General features: G+C 40.1%; 1 long non-coding RNA gene across 1 annotated transcript in view; it reads right to left on the bottom strand.

Moving 5' to 3' along the window:
- The window catches only part of LOC128343896 (uncharacterized), a 35,224-nt gene that overhangs the window by 10,555 nt on the left and 8,764 nt on the right, over positions 1–15,905 (bottom strand). Inside the window, exons 2-3 of the long non-coding RNA XR_008315647.1 lie at positions 11,648–11,744; positions 2,996–3,109 (exon numbers count right to left, since the gene is read on the bottom strand). This is a non-coding gene — a long non-coding RNA (uncharacterized LOC128343896). The remainder of the gene's footprint in view (positions 1–2,995; positions 3,110–11,647; positions 11,745–15,905) is intronic.

Below are 15,905 nucleotides of genomic sequence, written 5' to 3'. Positions count from 1 at the left end.
AGCCACATTTGGAGTACTGTGGACAGTTCTGGCCACCATACCTCAAAAAGGCCATTATAGAACTGGAGAAGGTGCAGAAGAGGGCAACCAAGATTATCAGGGGCATCAAGCACCTTCCTTATGAGGCAAGGCTACACCACGTGGGACTTTTTAGTTTAGAAAAAAGATGACTGAGGAGAGACATGAGAGATGTCTATAAAATTACGCATGGTGTGGAGAAAGTGGATAGAGAGAAATATTTCTCCTCGCATAACACTAGAACCAGGGGCCATCCCATGAAACTGATTGCCAAGAAATGTAGGACTGATAAAAGGAAGTAATTTTCCACACAACTAAGTTGTGTGGTTAGAATTTCACACAACTATATAGTTAGAATATAATTCAACCTATGGAATTCTCTGCCACAAGATGTGACACCCACCAGCCAGGTTGACTTTAAGAAGGGCTTAGATAAATTCATAGAGGACAAGCCTATCAGTGGCTACTAGTCTGAGGGCCAAAGGCCACTTCTAGCCTAAGAGGCAAGATGCCTCTAAATACCAGTTGCAGGGGAGCCACAGCAGGAGAGATGGAATGCCCTCATCTCTTGCCTGTGGACTTCCCAGAAGCATCTGGTGGACCACTGTGGGATACAGGATGCTGAACTAGATAGGCCTTGGACCTGATTCAGCAGTGCTGTCCTTATATTATGAATATTCAAAAGGAACATGACCAGAATCTATCTGTCTGGCCTATTATCACTAAGGTGGCAAACCTATATCCAGGCTGTATCAGTTTAGACTGCAGTTGAGTGCTCACATGACTGAATGCCCTTTCATACCCACCCACCCCCCGCCAAAAAACACACACACCACTTTGCATGTTGGAAACTAGTATGTCAGGGAGAAAGCTAAGCAAGAATCTTCTTCTTGTCTTCTAGTTTGTTGCATGGAGGGATTTTCTCATATGGAGGAGCATTCAGTCATGGTAACCCCCACCAGCAATTTGAAGTGGTACTGTCTGCATCATATTCTTTATTCTCAGAAGTCATTCACATTATGTTGTATGTGGGTACTGGTGCCTGTACATATGTGTATGTGTGAACAACTGTATATGTGTTCATTTAAAAAGTGAACTTGAGTACAGGCTCCCCAAAATGCAGGGTAAAATAAGAAGGGAGCTACTTTATGGGCATTGAAGATAACTGTACATTCATTTAGATTTGCACCTGCATTCACTGGCCAACATGATGTGCACTGCTCCATCACTGGAATGCTCTGCCTCAGGGCTGCTGTGGACTTGTACGCAGCAGTGATGCTTACAGCCCTGATACTGAAGCAGCCCTGATGAGACTGCAATGAAGAGAACTGGGATAATGATGCTTATGCAGCTCCTGGTTCTCAAGAGTATTTGGGATGGATTTCAAGCCTGCAGCAGCACCAGGACGGAGTGTTTTGGCAATGGAATGCTGTGCTTCATTTTGGCCACCATACACAAACTGTACATGCATTGAATGGAATGTGTGAGTAGGGCTAGAATTTGCATGTTCTTATACCCTTCTGTTAGCTTGTGTGTGCCTTTGTGTAAACTGCTATTCTATATAGGCTCTGAAATTTACTTGGTGGATGTTCCTACTTTTAATCCCACATAGTTGTTCAAAACAAATTGGAAATGTTGATCTGCCAAACCTGCTGGAAATACATGATTGCTCTTTTGAGTGATGGGTAGTAATCAGGAAGTAATCAGGTTGCTGGAAAGTAGCAAAGGGCAGGTCTTGCAGCAGCCAGGTTTTCCCAACTGCATCCAGTGCTATTAAATGCCAGCATCATACCCAGTACAGGGCCTCGGGAGAACCTGTTTAGAGAATTCATATTGCTCTGTTATTGAGGCATTTGGGGGCTGCCAAGCTTGCCTGGCCTAATGCAATGCTATATAGTAATCATGACAATGACATGCAAAAGGCTCCCACCCGCCTTCCCAGGCTTTAAGAAGTCAAAGCAGCTGTACAAAGAAGCTTGTCTGCTACATCTGTCTTGAGATGAACAGAGCTGCCTCATCACCTCCACCACAGACACTGTGTTATTCTTACCCTATCCACCTGCTCAGGCTAAGCCTACAGAGATGGGGTGATGGGGAGAGAGAGATACACCTTATTTTTTTTTTTAAAAAAATTGTGTGGCGTTTTGCTTTTAAAAGTTGCTGCTGACAAATCTATCTATTTGGGGCAAATTGTCAGTGAGAAACTTCCGCTCGAACTCTTTGGGACAAAACTGGCTCTTTGAAAGGATAAATCCCATTGCATGAAGTCCTGAACAATGGCCAAATGTGTTGCTGTTGCCTTTGCTGCTGCTGCTGCTACTGCTGGGCCTGGGCCTCTGACAAAGGACGGATTAATTGGTGCCGTGGCTGACTGGTTCGAGATGGCTCCACTCAGAGTGCACCGCGGGGAGCCCCATTGACTGGGCCCCGAGTCCCACTTTTCACAAACTCCAAACAAAAGTCAATTTCTTTCTTATAAGGCAGGGGAGAAAGAGAGAGAAAAAAATCACTTGGTGTTTGAGCTGGGGAAGGTGACTTGTTGGATTAGAGGACGTCATGCTCTCCCTGACGGCCTCTCCCATGCTTTAAAGCTGCGTCTCTAAGACAAAAGTTAAAAAACAGCAGCAGCAGCACGTAAAAGCAAAATATCTCTTTGGATGTTGTGTATGTCTGTGTGTCTCTCAGTTACATAAGTTAAACCTAGCACACTATCCAGAGACTACAAAGGTGAACATCACAGCATGGAAGTGGTGGGATAGGTATGTACATTAACAGTTGCAATTCCAGCTCCTTGTAGCAGTTGCAAGTTTCTACATTCTGAGATCGCACCTACAAGTTTTCTACAGTGTTTTGATAGAAACCAAGCACTTCCTTTATTTTTGTAAGACTTTGGCAGAGGATTCTGCTGTCTGACGTGGCTCAGGGGGTTAGCAGAAATCTTTTATTTAAAGGGTGTTTCCTAAGAGTTGTCTCTTACTTTGAAAATCTGGCTTTTGCACTGTTCATTTTTCAAGGTTTTGCTTGTAACACTGGAACTGTCATGGATGTGAGTTTTAAGCTCTTCTCCCTGCATTGACATTTCAGTGTGACCCTTGGCAGTTGGACATTTGGACAAAGAGAACAATTGGAGTTAAAAACTGCATAACTGGCACATTTCATATGCATTAAAGAAACTAGTAACTTAAACATAAGCAGTCAAATAGGAAGACATGGGAAATAAAATGTGTCCAGCTCCCTGCAGCTTGTGGCAATTTTTCAAGAGGCAGAGTTTGGAATAGATCTTTTTGCGTACTGCTTAATTTCTTCTTCTTCTTCTTCTTCTTCCACAGCCAGACAGGTGTTATTGACTGGTTTATTTTATCCAGACATCAAGTCCTTCCCAAGGACCTGGGATGGCTGAATTTTATTATCAATATTGTTGCTGTTATTATTATAGATATCGTTGCAGAATATAGGCTGTTCCCAGTAAAGTTGCTTTTTGTAATTGGCTGATGGTGATTTCTGTGGCCCCTATGGTGTTGAGGTGCTCTTCAAGGTGTTTTGGAATTGCACCTAGGGCGCCAATTACTACTGGGATTATTTTGGTCTTTTTCTGCCACAGACTTTCAATTTCAATTTGTACATCTTTGTATTTTGTTATTTTTTCTATTTTTCTTCTTCTATTCTGCTATTGCCTGGTATTGCTATGTCAATTATTTTAACTTGTTTTTCTTTCTTCTCGACTACAGTTATATCTGGTGTATTGTGTGGCAGATGTTTGTCTGTTTGTAGTCGGAAGTCCCATAATATTTTTTCATCTTCATTTTCTGCAACTTTTTCAATTTTATGGTCCCACCAATGTTTGGCTACAGGTAGCTTGTATTTTTTGCAGATGTTCCAGTGTATCATCACTGCTACCTTGTCATGCCTTTGTTTGTAGTCAGTCTGTGCGATCTTTTTTACAACAGCTGATTAGGTGGACCAATGTTTCATCTGCTTCTTTACAAAGGTGGCACTTGCTGTTTATTGTTGATTTTTCTACTTTTGCTCTTATTGCATTTGTTCTTAGTGCCTGTTCTTGTGCAGCCAACATTAAACCCTCTGTTTCGTTCTTCAAGTTGCCATTCTTAAGCCATTGCCAGGACTTGGTGTTGTTTGATTTTCCACTTATATAGTGCAAATATTGACCATGCAGGGGCTTATTTTTCCATTTTTCTGCTCGGTTCTTGACTTGTTCTTTCTTGTAGGCCTGCTTTGTTTCATTGGTGTTGAATAGTTTCTCGTTCTTGACCATTTGAAGTGCATCTTCCTCACTGTCCTTGATATATTCTTCAAGGCCTCTTTTCTCCTCCTCTACTGTTTGATGGACTTGCAGCATTCCTCTTCCACCTGAGCTGCGAGGGAGGTAGAGCCTATCTACATCACTGCGGGGGTGCAGAGCATGATTGATAGTCATTATTTTCCAGTTCTTACGATCTAGCGTCTCTAGCTCTGCCTGGGTCCAGTCTATTATTCCTGCAGTGTATCTGATAACAGGTATAGCCCAGGTGTTTATGGCTTGTATGGTGTTCCCGCCATTGAGTTTGGACTTTAGGATTTTTCTAACTCTCCTGATGTATTCACTTCTAATTTTTCTTTTAATTTCAGTGTGTGCAATGTTATCAGCCTGGAGAATGCCCAAGTATTTGTAATGTTCTTTCTCTTCCAGGTTCTTGATCTTGCTTCCATTGGGCAGTTCTATTCCTTCTGTTTTTGTTATTTTTCCTCTGTTCATTAGTAATGCAACACACTTGTCTAATCCAAACTCCATTGCTATATCACTACTGAATATACGAACAGTGTTTAGCAGTGATTCAATTTCTGATTTGGACTTTCCATACAACTTCAAATCTTCCATGTAGAGCAGATGGTTTATTTTACTTGATGTTTTAGATGTTTGGTATCCAAGACCTGTTTTGTTTAGTATTTGTTAAAGTGGGGTCATGGCGATTACAAACAACAGAGGGGATAGTGAGTTTCCTTGGAAAATACCTCTTCTAATGCTAACCTGTCCAAGTGTCTCACCATTGATTGTTAACTGTGTACTCCACATGCTCATTGCTTTTAAAATAAATATCTGAATGTTTTTGCTGACACCAGTTGTTTCTAAACACTTAGTATCCATGTGTGAGGCAATGAATCGAAGGCCTTCTTGTAGTCAATCCATGCAACACTTAGATTGGTTTTTCTTCTTGCAATTTTCTAAAATCATTTTGTCAATCAGCAGCTGGTCTTTTGTGCCTCTGGTATTTGGGCAATTTCCTTTCTGTTCAGCTGGAAGCTGCTTATAAGTGTTGCATTACTTCATCTGCTATTATTCCAGTTAATAATTTGGACATAGTTGGCAGGCAGGTTATCGGTCTATAATTACTTGGTACTGCACCTTTTGCTGGGTCTTTCATTATGAGATGAGTTTTCCCAGTTGTTAACCATTGTTCAATATCACCTCCTTGCAAAATGTGATTGCACTGGGTTTTTTTGATAGTTGTTTATGAAGGCTTGTTAGGTGTTTAAGCCAAAAGCCATGCAGTTCATCATCGTCTGGTGCAGTCCAATTTTTAATTTTCTTTGCTCTTTCACTTATTAATTCTAGTGTTATTATTAGATCTTGCATTTGTTGGTTACATTTTTCAACCTCTTTTACCCAGCCTACTTTTTTATTATAATCTAATGTATTGTCCCATAATTTCCCCCAGAATTGCACTGTTTCTTCTTTATTTGGTCTTTCTATGTTTCTTGCAGTTTCTCCTTCTATGCTTTGGTAGAAACGTTTCTGATTCGATTGGAATTGGAGATTCTGCCTGTGTTGTGTAATTCTGGCTTCGTATCTGCTAATCTTCTTTGACACTGCTGTTATTTGCTGCTTTATTATTTCCAGGACTTCTCTAATTTTCCTTGAATCTAGATGGTATTTTTGGATCAGATACTGTTTGGTGTTTTCATTCTTCAGCTTCTTGTCTTTCATATCTTTCAATTTACTAGCATCTGATCTAAGCCTGGCGATTTTATTTTCTAATTTAATCTTCCATTTAGGTGATGTACTGCTTTTTTTTTTTTTTTTTTACAGGTCCACTGATCTTATATCCAAGCTCTTGTGTTGTTATTGTTGCTGCACTGTACATTAGTTGGTTTGTTTCTTGCAAATTATTGGTTGTTATTTCTGCAAGTGCAGCATTTACATCTTCTAATGCCTGAGCAAGTTGTTTTTTGGCAACTGTTTTTAGAGCTGGAAGTCGAACCCTGGTGGTTGTTTGGTTCATGTGCTCAGTTATTTTTTGCTTTAGTTCTTGTTGCTTTCCTGTTAAACGGCATTTGGGTTTTTGAGGTGAAGGCAAAGGGGAGGTTGGCTGGTTTTGATTTTGAAACAGTTCAGCAACAGTGGCATCCTCTATTTCCAACACCTCCTCCACCTGCGCCTGAGCAACTTCTTCAGTTGGTGGTAATTCTTTTTCCATATCTTGAGCCTGTGTTGCTCTTTGCAGTTCTTCCAGCTCAACTACTGTGAAAACTCTATTTCTTATTATGAATCTTCTCTGGTCTGCTAGCCTTTGTTCTGTTATTTCTGTATCTGGATGCTTCTTTTTCCAAATTTGGTACATTCTTTTTAAATAACCTCTTCTAGTTGGACTAGACTTGTAATAGTAAATCATTATTTCCTTGTTGGTGTTTTAAGTATATTTTTTCCGGTTAAGCGATGTTTCTTCCAGTAACCCTGCAGTCTCCAGCCCTGGTTGCTCAACTGAAGATCCTGAGTCCTGTAGCCCACTTGCCACCAGATGTCCAGGGACTCCAGCACCTGGCACAGTCCTTGCTGACCTGGGCGATGACCGATCCGGTATAGATTTATTAAAATTATGTCTCACCATATTGTTAATGGGAGATGCACTCTTTGTCTGGCTCCTCTGATGAGACCTGTCCAGTTGTTATTATTATTTCTTGTTTACACAGTCAGACAGGTGTTATTGACTGGTTTGTTTTATCCAGACATCGGGTCCTTCAATAATAATAATAATAATAATAATAATAATAATAATAATAATAATAATAGCAATAGCACTTACATTTATATACCGCTCTATAGCCGAAGCTCTCTAAGCGGTTTACAATGATTTAGCATATTGCCCCCAACATTCTGGGTACTCATTTTACCGACCTCGGAAGGATGGAAGGCTGAGTCAACCTTGAGCCCCTGGTCAGGATCGAACTTGTAACCTTCTGGTTACAGGGCGGCAGTTTTACCACTGCGCCACCAGGGGCTCTTTATTATAATATAATAATAATAATAATAATAATATAAATAACAATAATATAGATCGTAAGACCAGGAGAATCATGATCATCAATCATGCTCTGCACCCCCGCAGTGATGTCGATAGGCTCTACCTCCCTCGCAGCTCAGGTGGAAGAGGAATGCTGCAAGTCCATCAAACAGTAGAGGAGGAGAAAAGAGGCCTTGAAGAATATATCAAGGACAGTGAAGAAGATGCACTTCAAATGGTCAATAATGCGAAACTATTCAACACCAATGAAACAAAGCAGGCCTACAAGAAAGAACAAGTCAAGAACCGAGCAGAAAAATGGAAAAATAAGCCCCTGCATGGTCAATATTTGCACTATATAAGTGGAAAATCAGACATCACCAAGACCTGGCAATGGCTTACGAATGGCAACTTGAAGAAAGAAACAGAGGGTTTAATACTGGCTGCACAAGAACAGGCACTAAGAACAAATGCAATAAGAGCAAAAGTAGAAAAATCAACAATAAACAGCAAGTGCCACCTTTGTAAAGAAGCAGATTAAACCGTGGACCACCTAATCAGCTGTTGTAAAAAGATAGCACAGACTGACTACAAACAAAGGCATGACAAGGTAGCAGGGATGATACACTGGAACATCTGCAAAAAATACAAGCTACCTGTAGCCAAACATTGGTGGGACCATAAAATTGAAAAAGTTGCAGAAAATGAAGATGAAAAAATATTATGGGACTTCCGACTACAAACAGACAAACATCTGCCACACAATACACCAGATATAACTGTAGTCGAGAAGAAAGAAAAACAAGTCAAAATAATCGACATAGCAATACCAGGGGATAGCAGAATAGAAGAAAAAGAAATAGAAAAAATCACCAAATACAAAGATGTACAAATTGAAATGGAAAGTCTGTGGCAGAAAAAGACCCAAATAATCCCAGTGGTAATTGGCGCCCTGGGTGCAGTTCTAAAAGACCTTGAAGAGCACCTCAACATCATAGGCGCCACAGAAATCACCATCAGCCAATTACAAAAAGCAGCTTTACTGGGAACAGCCTATATTCTGTGACGATATCTATAACAATTGACAATAAAATTCTGGCATCCTAGGTCCTTGGAAGAGACTCGATGTCTGGATAAAACAAACCAGTCATTAACACCTGTCTGACTGTGTAAACAAGAAATAATTTATTCAATTTCTATTCTGCCCTTCCAAAAATGGCTCAGGGTGGTTTACACAGAGAAATACTAAATAAATAAGATGGATCCCTGTCCCCAAAGAGCTCACAATCTGAAAAGCAACATCATCTAGACACCAGCAACAGTCACTGGAGGTAGTGTGCTGGGGGTGGATAGAGCCAGTTACTCTCCCCCTGCTAAATAAAGAGAATCACCATGTTAAAAGGTGCCTCTTTGCCAAGTTAGCAGGGGAATAAATAAATATTATTTCATTTATTATGTACATTAATATACTGCTCCATACAAAAAAGTCCCTGGTCGGTTTACAATATGAAACCAATTAAAACATTAACATAAAACAATTTAAAGTACAATAAAACTCTAAAACCAAAGCTTTAAAACTATAAACTAAAAGCCTAACTAAACAGGTATGTTTTTAGGTCCTTAAAAACATTCAAAGAAGGGGAAACTCTAATTTGGTTAGGAAGCGCGTTCCAGAGTCCTGAGGCAACTCTAGAAAAGGCCTGGTTTTGAGTCACCACTGAGCCGGTGGCAACTGCAACTGGACCTGGGTAGATAAAGAAGAAGGTGCTCTCTTAAATACCTTGGACCCAAACCATTTAGGGCTTTATAGGTAATAACCAGCACTTTGTATTTTGCCCAGAAATTTATTGGCAGCCAGTGTAATTCTTTTAAAATGTGATCTCTTCAGGCAACCCCAGAGACCAGCCTGGCTGCTGTATTCTGTAGTAGTGCAGTTTCCAAACTACATACAAAGGCAGCCCAATGTAGAGCGCATTGCAGTAGTTGAGTCTGGATGTTACCAGCATATGCACCACTGTTTTAAGGTTATTTATCTCCAGAAATGGACGCAGCTTATCTGTCGAATCAGCTGAAGCTGATAGAAAGCCCTCCTCCTCAGCCTCAACCTGAGAAATAAGGGAGAAGTTTGGGTCCAGAAATACTCCCAGACTACATACTTGGTCTTTCCAAGGGAGTGCAGCCCTGTCCAGAACTGGCAGAACTAAACCACTTCCTAAGTCTTGAACTTCCACAACGAGTACCCCCATCTTGCTTGGATTCAGGCTCAGTTTGTTCTCCCTCATGCAGCCTATTACCCCCTCCAGGCAGGCATATAGGGAAGTTAGGCCATTTCCTGATGAAGCTGACATAGAGAAATAGATTTGGGTGTCATCAGCATACTGATAATACCCTGCACCAAATCCCCTGATGATCTCTCCCAGGGGTTTCATGTAGATGTTAAAAAGATTGGAGACAGTATGGAGCCTTGTGGGACAGTATGGAGCTCTTGTTTTGAATAGCAACAGTCTCCAAGTGACACCATCTGGAACCTACCCAAGAGGTAGGAGTGGCAAATGCATTGAATAGGTACCAGTTCACTTAAGGGTCCTTAAGTGTCCATACAATATTACTTTGGGCATAATTATTTGAAATCTAAATATTAGTATTTAAGAGAGAAGAAACTGGATCCACACACCACTTAAACTGGAGGGCTTTGACTATTTTATAGCGTAGTCCCAAAACTCTGCTGTGACAGCAAACAAATGCTTAAGATGGACCCAAGAAACTGCTATATCCATGCAACAAAACCAAGCATGTAATTACAACCAGTTTGCCATTCCAACCTGAAATGTATTATTTGGAGGGTGGCCCCAATGATTTCAATGACATATACTTCAAAGTACAACCTGATAGATACACACAAAGTGGATTGTTTTTGGACTATAGGGATATTACTCATACATCCACCTTCTTTAAACTATTGGCTCGTCACTTTGCAACATTCTGCAGCCTTGGAACGACTTCTGGCATGGTTTCCATTGGTGTAATCTAGCATCATTAGTGAATGAACATTGAATTGATTGATCACCTGGCTAATTATTAATTAATTGATAAAATTTAAATATATTTTCAGATTGCATACACTTCAATATAAGTACATTATATATTGGAAAAAGGTAACTGGCAACTCAAATGAAGTCAACTATCCATAGTTAGAATGAAAGACCTTCTTTGATATTGATTTTGTTTTTATTCTGTATTATTACAACATGTCAGAACCAAAAGAGCACCCCAAATAAACAAGGGGTGGAGCTTAATTTACACTCTTAACTTAGTCCCCTGATTAAAATGTACCCTAATTGTTAAAATTTGTCCCATCAAGTCATCAGCTTTAACAGATTAATTTACCAATTAAACTAATTAAAGATTGCAGCTAGAGGGTACAAACGCTGTTCTACCGAACAGATTAATGGCTCATATGTGTAGTTGGTTCATAGAGATTTCCAAGAACAGCAGCTGGGTCAGGTAGACAATATGTAGGAGGAATATTCCTGTATAGATGCTTCTTCTTGGGAATCACTAGAACAATAGCTGAGATACAGAGTTGACTGCTCTTAATAACCAAAGCCAGCCTTGCCTTTGGATGTTTGCCAAAATAATGAAGGAGGCAGACATCCCTGTTTGCTTGAAGTGAAGATTCTAACCTCAAAGAAGAGTTGCAGATCTTCACACAGAAGTGAGGGCTCCACACTTCTCAGCTGGGGGGCATCAAAGCCAAACTTTGCCTAGGGTGCTAAAAATTATAGGACTGGCCCTGTACTTTACTGCTGTAAAAAGACAGGATCTCAGACTACAACCTGGGAAGCATGTCTCCGGAAGGCTTTCCTGCCCTTGGACTTCTGGTTGGGACTACATTCCTTTAAATCCACCAGCACAGCCGAGAGGAAGAACTCAACCAGTTTGAAGTGAGAGTAGTAGAAGCCAGATACCTGCAAACATTAAATGCGGGGGGAACTACCTTCCTAAGCTATGTGTTTCAATGACACTTTCCCCCTAGTATTCACAATTCTTAGAGGTCTGAGAGGGCAGACTACAACACAATGATTAATATTATTGACTCTATCCCAGCACTATTATGGTTATCATTATCATGTTTCAACTAGCATAATCTATAAGTGAAGTTGCCCTTTCTTAGGAGAACATCATGCAGCCAAAGGCCATGATAGTTCCCTGAACAGGAGCTATTGTATCAAAGGTGGAGGAAAGATCAAGGAGAAAGAAGCTGGAGAAGGGGCTCTTTGACCTGCCTTAAAGAAGGTCATTAGTGATTTTCATGAGAGCAACTCCACTGGAGTGAAGTGTCTGAAACCAACCTGGAGAGCGTAAAAGAGGAACAAAAATGTTGAGTTCAAGAGACTGGGAGTATATTCATCATATGAAGAGAAGAATGGCAAATAGGCGGAGGTGAATCTAAAGGCAATGAGAGAAATAGGAAAGGTTGAGAGGGTAATACAAAATGGAAGAGACATTAAAAAGATGTGGGATGTAGTAACAAATGAAAAAGAAAGCAAATACTGAAAAATGTTTCTAATTCCTGGTTGTCAGCATCATATTTGTGAGTGCCAGTTCTTTGCAGGGATGGTCACTATTCAGAGGCACCAATATTACTTTTATTAGAAACTAACTAGTAAGCTTCTCTTCCTCCTTTTATTCAATGAAGCTCCTCCTTACACACTGGATAATCCTTTTAAAGTAACCCATATATTCAAGTTCAATACCCTCCCTCCATTAGGGATGTGCATGAACTGAGGTTTGTGCGCAGGTTTGGAACTGAACCAGTTTGGGTGAGAGCAAAATTGGTTTGGTGCCACCAGTGGGGGGGGGGGACGAGCAGTGAGCAGTGATTGAGACCTTTAAAAGGGAGTACAGCAGGTCCTTACCTGTTCTCCACCGCCCTAGGCAGCTTCCTTCTGCGATGGTGTTCCCCTCAATAGCCTGAGCATGCAAATGGTGTCCATCCATGTGCGGACTGCGGAGGCCATGTATATGCCCATGCCATGCATGGGCTGGTGGAGGGGAGTGCCACTGCAGCAGGAAGTTGCATGGGGTGGTGGAGAGCAGGTAAGGACCTGCTGTACTCCCTTTTAAAGGTCCCGCTCGCCACTCTCCTCCCCGGTGACACCAAACTGCCTCAGCTCCGAACCTGTGCATGAACCTCAGTCCGTGCACATGCCTACCCTCCATATGACTAAAGAGAGAATTTAGGTAAGAATGATCTGTTGTTTTTAAAGTCCAGATTAAGCCTCAAGTGGTAGAATAGCAATACAGAGAAACCTGGTCAAAAGGAACACATTTACCAAACAACTCTTTGCTTATTCCCTTCATTGAGTAGAGGGGTGAACTAGATGGCCTACAACACCCCCTCCAACTCTATGATTCTGTTTAGGTTTTTCTATGTGGTATGCACTGTCTTCCTAGCTGAAGTGAAACTAATGGGTTTTGTGTGTGTTTTTGGCAGTGGCAAATGTTCCCTTTTTTGCCAATTTTTCAGTAGTTCCTAATGAACATGTGCACTTATACATCTACCTTCCCCCCACTTGTTTTTACTCTCAGTTGCTCTGATTTGTTCTCAGTGACACCATCACATAGGCAAACCTGGTTACTATATAGCATTGTGATATTATGTTCCCCAATTAGGTAGGTCAATCATGTCACTAAATCCAGGAATACGAAAGGATGGGGGGAAATTGTGCTGAAGAAGCACCGGCTGACACTGCAGGAAAGAAAAAATAATATTAATACAACTGGAATGTTTTTTAGGAAAAAAAATCTCACTGAAATGACTTGTTTCTATCAAGAACCTGAAAATGGAAAATTTGCCCAGAGAGGATCTACTCCTAGCTGTTCATTTTGTGCTGTAACATCTAATGCAATTAGTCAGGTGTCATAAACTCTAAAATGTGAAAAAGGTCACCAAACATAAGGTGGAGCCCTAAGTTACAGCCTGAGGTCTATTCATTCTGGATTCTTTCTGCTTTTTAGAGAGTCCCTCAGTGGAAGTCCAGATTTTATTAGTTTAAAAGATGATTAATTTAGAGAATGAGACCACTGTGGTCTGACAATGGTCCAATTACAACAAGAGTATAAAACAGGATCTTCTGCTAAATCAGAAAATAAACTCCCTTGACTTTGCTCTGCCACACTCTGAGTAGTGATTGCTACATCATTCTCTCATCTCCCAACCACAGAATATGGAGTTTGTGCATTTCTATATGGAAAATGCACAACATTTGTTACCTTCCAAGTCATTGTTGATCTCATGGTTGAAAGAAAGCTTTGATATGAATGTGTTTTTGTATACTATATTTGATAGATTAATCTGTGAAATCAATTATTTCATTAGCTATGGACAGAAAAATATTCTTATAAAAATAAATTGACCTCCATAAACTCCAGTATAAGGTAGTATAGCATAACATCGGTGGCACAGCAAGGTTGGAGTGGACCCTAGGACAGACTGTGAAGATGGGCCCTTGCTCCCCTGTACACCTTCCAAAATTAAACCACCCCCCATACTGCAGTCTTTGCTACAAACAGAACAAAATATTTGTATCTCACTTTTCGACAAAAGTCGAACAGTAGACATTTATGAACTTTAAGGACATGATAAAAAACAAAACATTCTCAGCGCATCATTTCTCTTACTCCTCTGCAAATAATATCACACATTCTTTGTTTTGATTGTTTTTAATGTTGTTTTAGAATATTGTTTTAAATTTTTTAAAATGTGTTTTAAATTTCTTGTTTTTGTTTTTAATTAATGTTTTAATGTTTTATCTTGTTGTAAACTGCCCAGAGACGTAAGTTTTGGGCGGTATAAATATATGTCAAATAAACAAACAAATAAATAAATAAATAAAAATTTTCATGCGTTCACAGTCACACATACATACATTTGCATGCATGCATTCCCTGGCTCAGATTTTTTTTGTTAAACATAGATATTTCAATCTGAAGTGGAGATGAGTCCTCCAGCCAGGAGCCAGCAGCATGCAAGTAAGTCAGGGAGGTGGGAGGGAAAAATCGAAGATGAACTGTTGTCAGTTGACACCTCCCTTTCCTCAGGGGCTCAGGGACATTTGCCCCTCCACCATGTTCAGTTATAGCTATGCCCCAGCATAGCATAGCATAGCATAGCATAGCATAATAGCATAGCATAGCAAAACAATAATCTAAAAGCTTCATATTTTAGTTAGTTTATTAATCAGATAAACTAATTGATTAGGGGTATACAATTTTTGATACAGTGATCCACTGAACTAATTTTGCTGAAGCCCATATAGTGCAACTTAATAGATTCATCAGTTAAATACTAAAAAAAAAAATCCCTTAACTGTATGACAGACCTCTCAGTTTAGCAAAATAATATGCTGCTGCTGCTGCTGCTGCTGCTACTACTACTACTACTACATAGTTATTGGGTTCAAGACATTATCCCCTGCAGAAATAAATTGTATCCAGTATCTCTCTGTCTTTGCATTTTGGTTAGAACTTTTTTCTTTTCTTTTTTTCTTTTCTTTTTGAGAGGATAATAATTACTATATCTGCTTCCAAACAAAAAGCTATATAATTAGAGATTCTACTGAAGGCAGTAAGCTACATTTCTTGCACAATTCGATTTAGGGCCATGGCAAGGTTGGAATGGGCCCTGGGACAAAATATGAAGATAGGCCCCTGACTCCCCAATTTCTTATTCAGAGAGACACGAGGGGGAGAGCAAATAGCAAATTATCACCCAGCTGCTGCCCCGCCCCCTCAGGGACCCAGGTACATTTGTTCCTCCACTCCTGTTCAATTATAGCTATGCCCCTGATTCCATTGATATTATTAAACTTTAAATTATATTCTTATGTATTAGTATGTGTTGTTAGGCTCTGTGTGTGTGTGTGTGTGTGTGTGTGTGTGTAGGCTATTAACTCAGATTCTGCTTCACATCCTGCACTAAAACTGTTATACAACGGATAACTGTTTCAGTAGCAATTTGTTTGCTACTGACTTATTGCAGTTCACATTCCACCAAACTAATTGGAAAAATGCATCTGAATTTAGATGGACTTTCCTAATTTGTTTTATTATGCATTGAAAAATTGGTATAAAAAGGTGTTTCAATTATTTTCTAAGGCAAGGATTTATGTATTCTCTGTGCTCATAAAGACTTTAAATGTAATCATTTTTCTCTGTCTGTAATCACTCCCCTCTTACACTTTTAAGTACCCAGGGAGAAAAAAGTAAGTTTACTGCTCCTAGCACAATGGCCCTCTTCACTTTTAGGTTTGGGAGACCTGGGTGACCTACGAAAGTTAATTAGAAGGCTAACAAAGACTAAGGCAGAGTAGAATACATTGCCTCTCCTCCAGCCAAAGATGTCATCCATTAATTAGGAAAATCGTTAAGGTGGCCTTTATTGAGTCCATTGAAAATCGGCAGTTGGCGGTCGACAGTTTTGATCAGATTTTCTTCTCCCCAATAAAGCTGCCCTTAATGGTACGAAAAGTAGACGGACTAAGTGTGGTGGACTAGTAAGGAGAGGGAAAGCAAGGGGGGAGTAGGGTGGTGGTGGGAAGTATGTGT

This window comes from Hemicordylus capensis, chromosome 1 (assembly GCF_027244095.1).
Source record: "Hemicordylus capensis ecotype Gifberg chromosome 1, rHemCap1.1.pri, whole genome shotgun sequence".
Taxonomy (NCBI): domain Eukaryota; kingdom Metazoa; phylum Chordata; class Lepidosauria; order Squamata; family Cordylidae; genus Hemicordylus; species Hemicordylus capensis.
The sequence above is the reverse complement of the archived record's forward strand: the minus strand, read 5'-3'. Positions and strand labels throughout refer to the sequence as shown.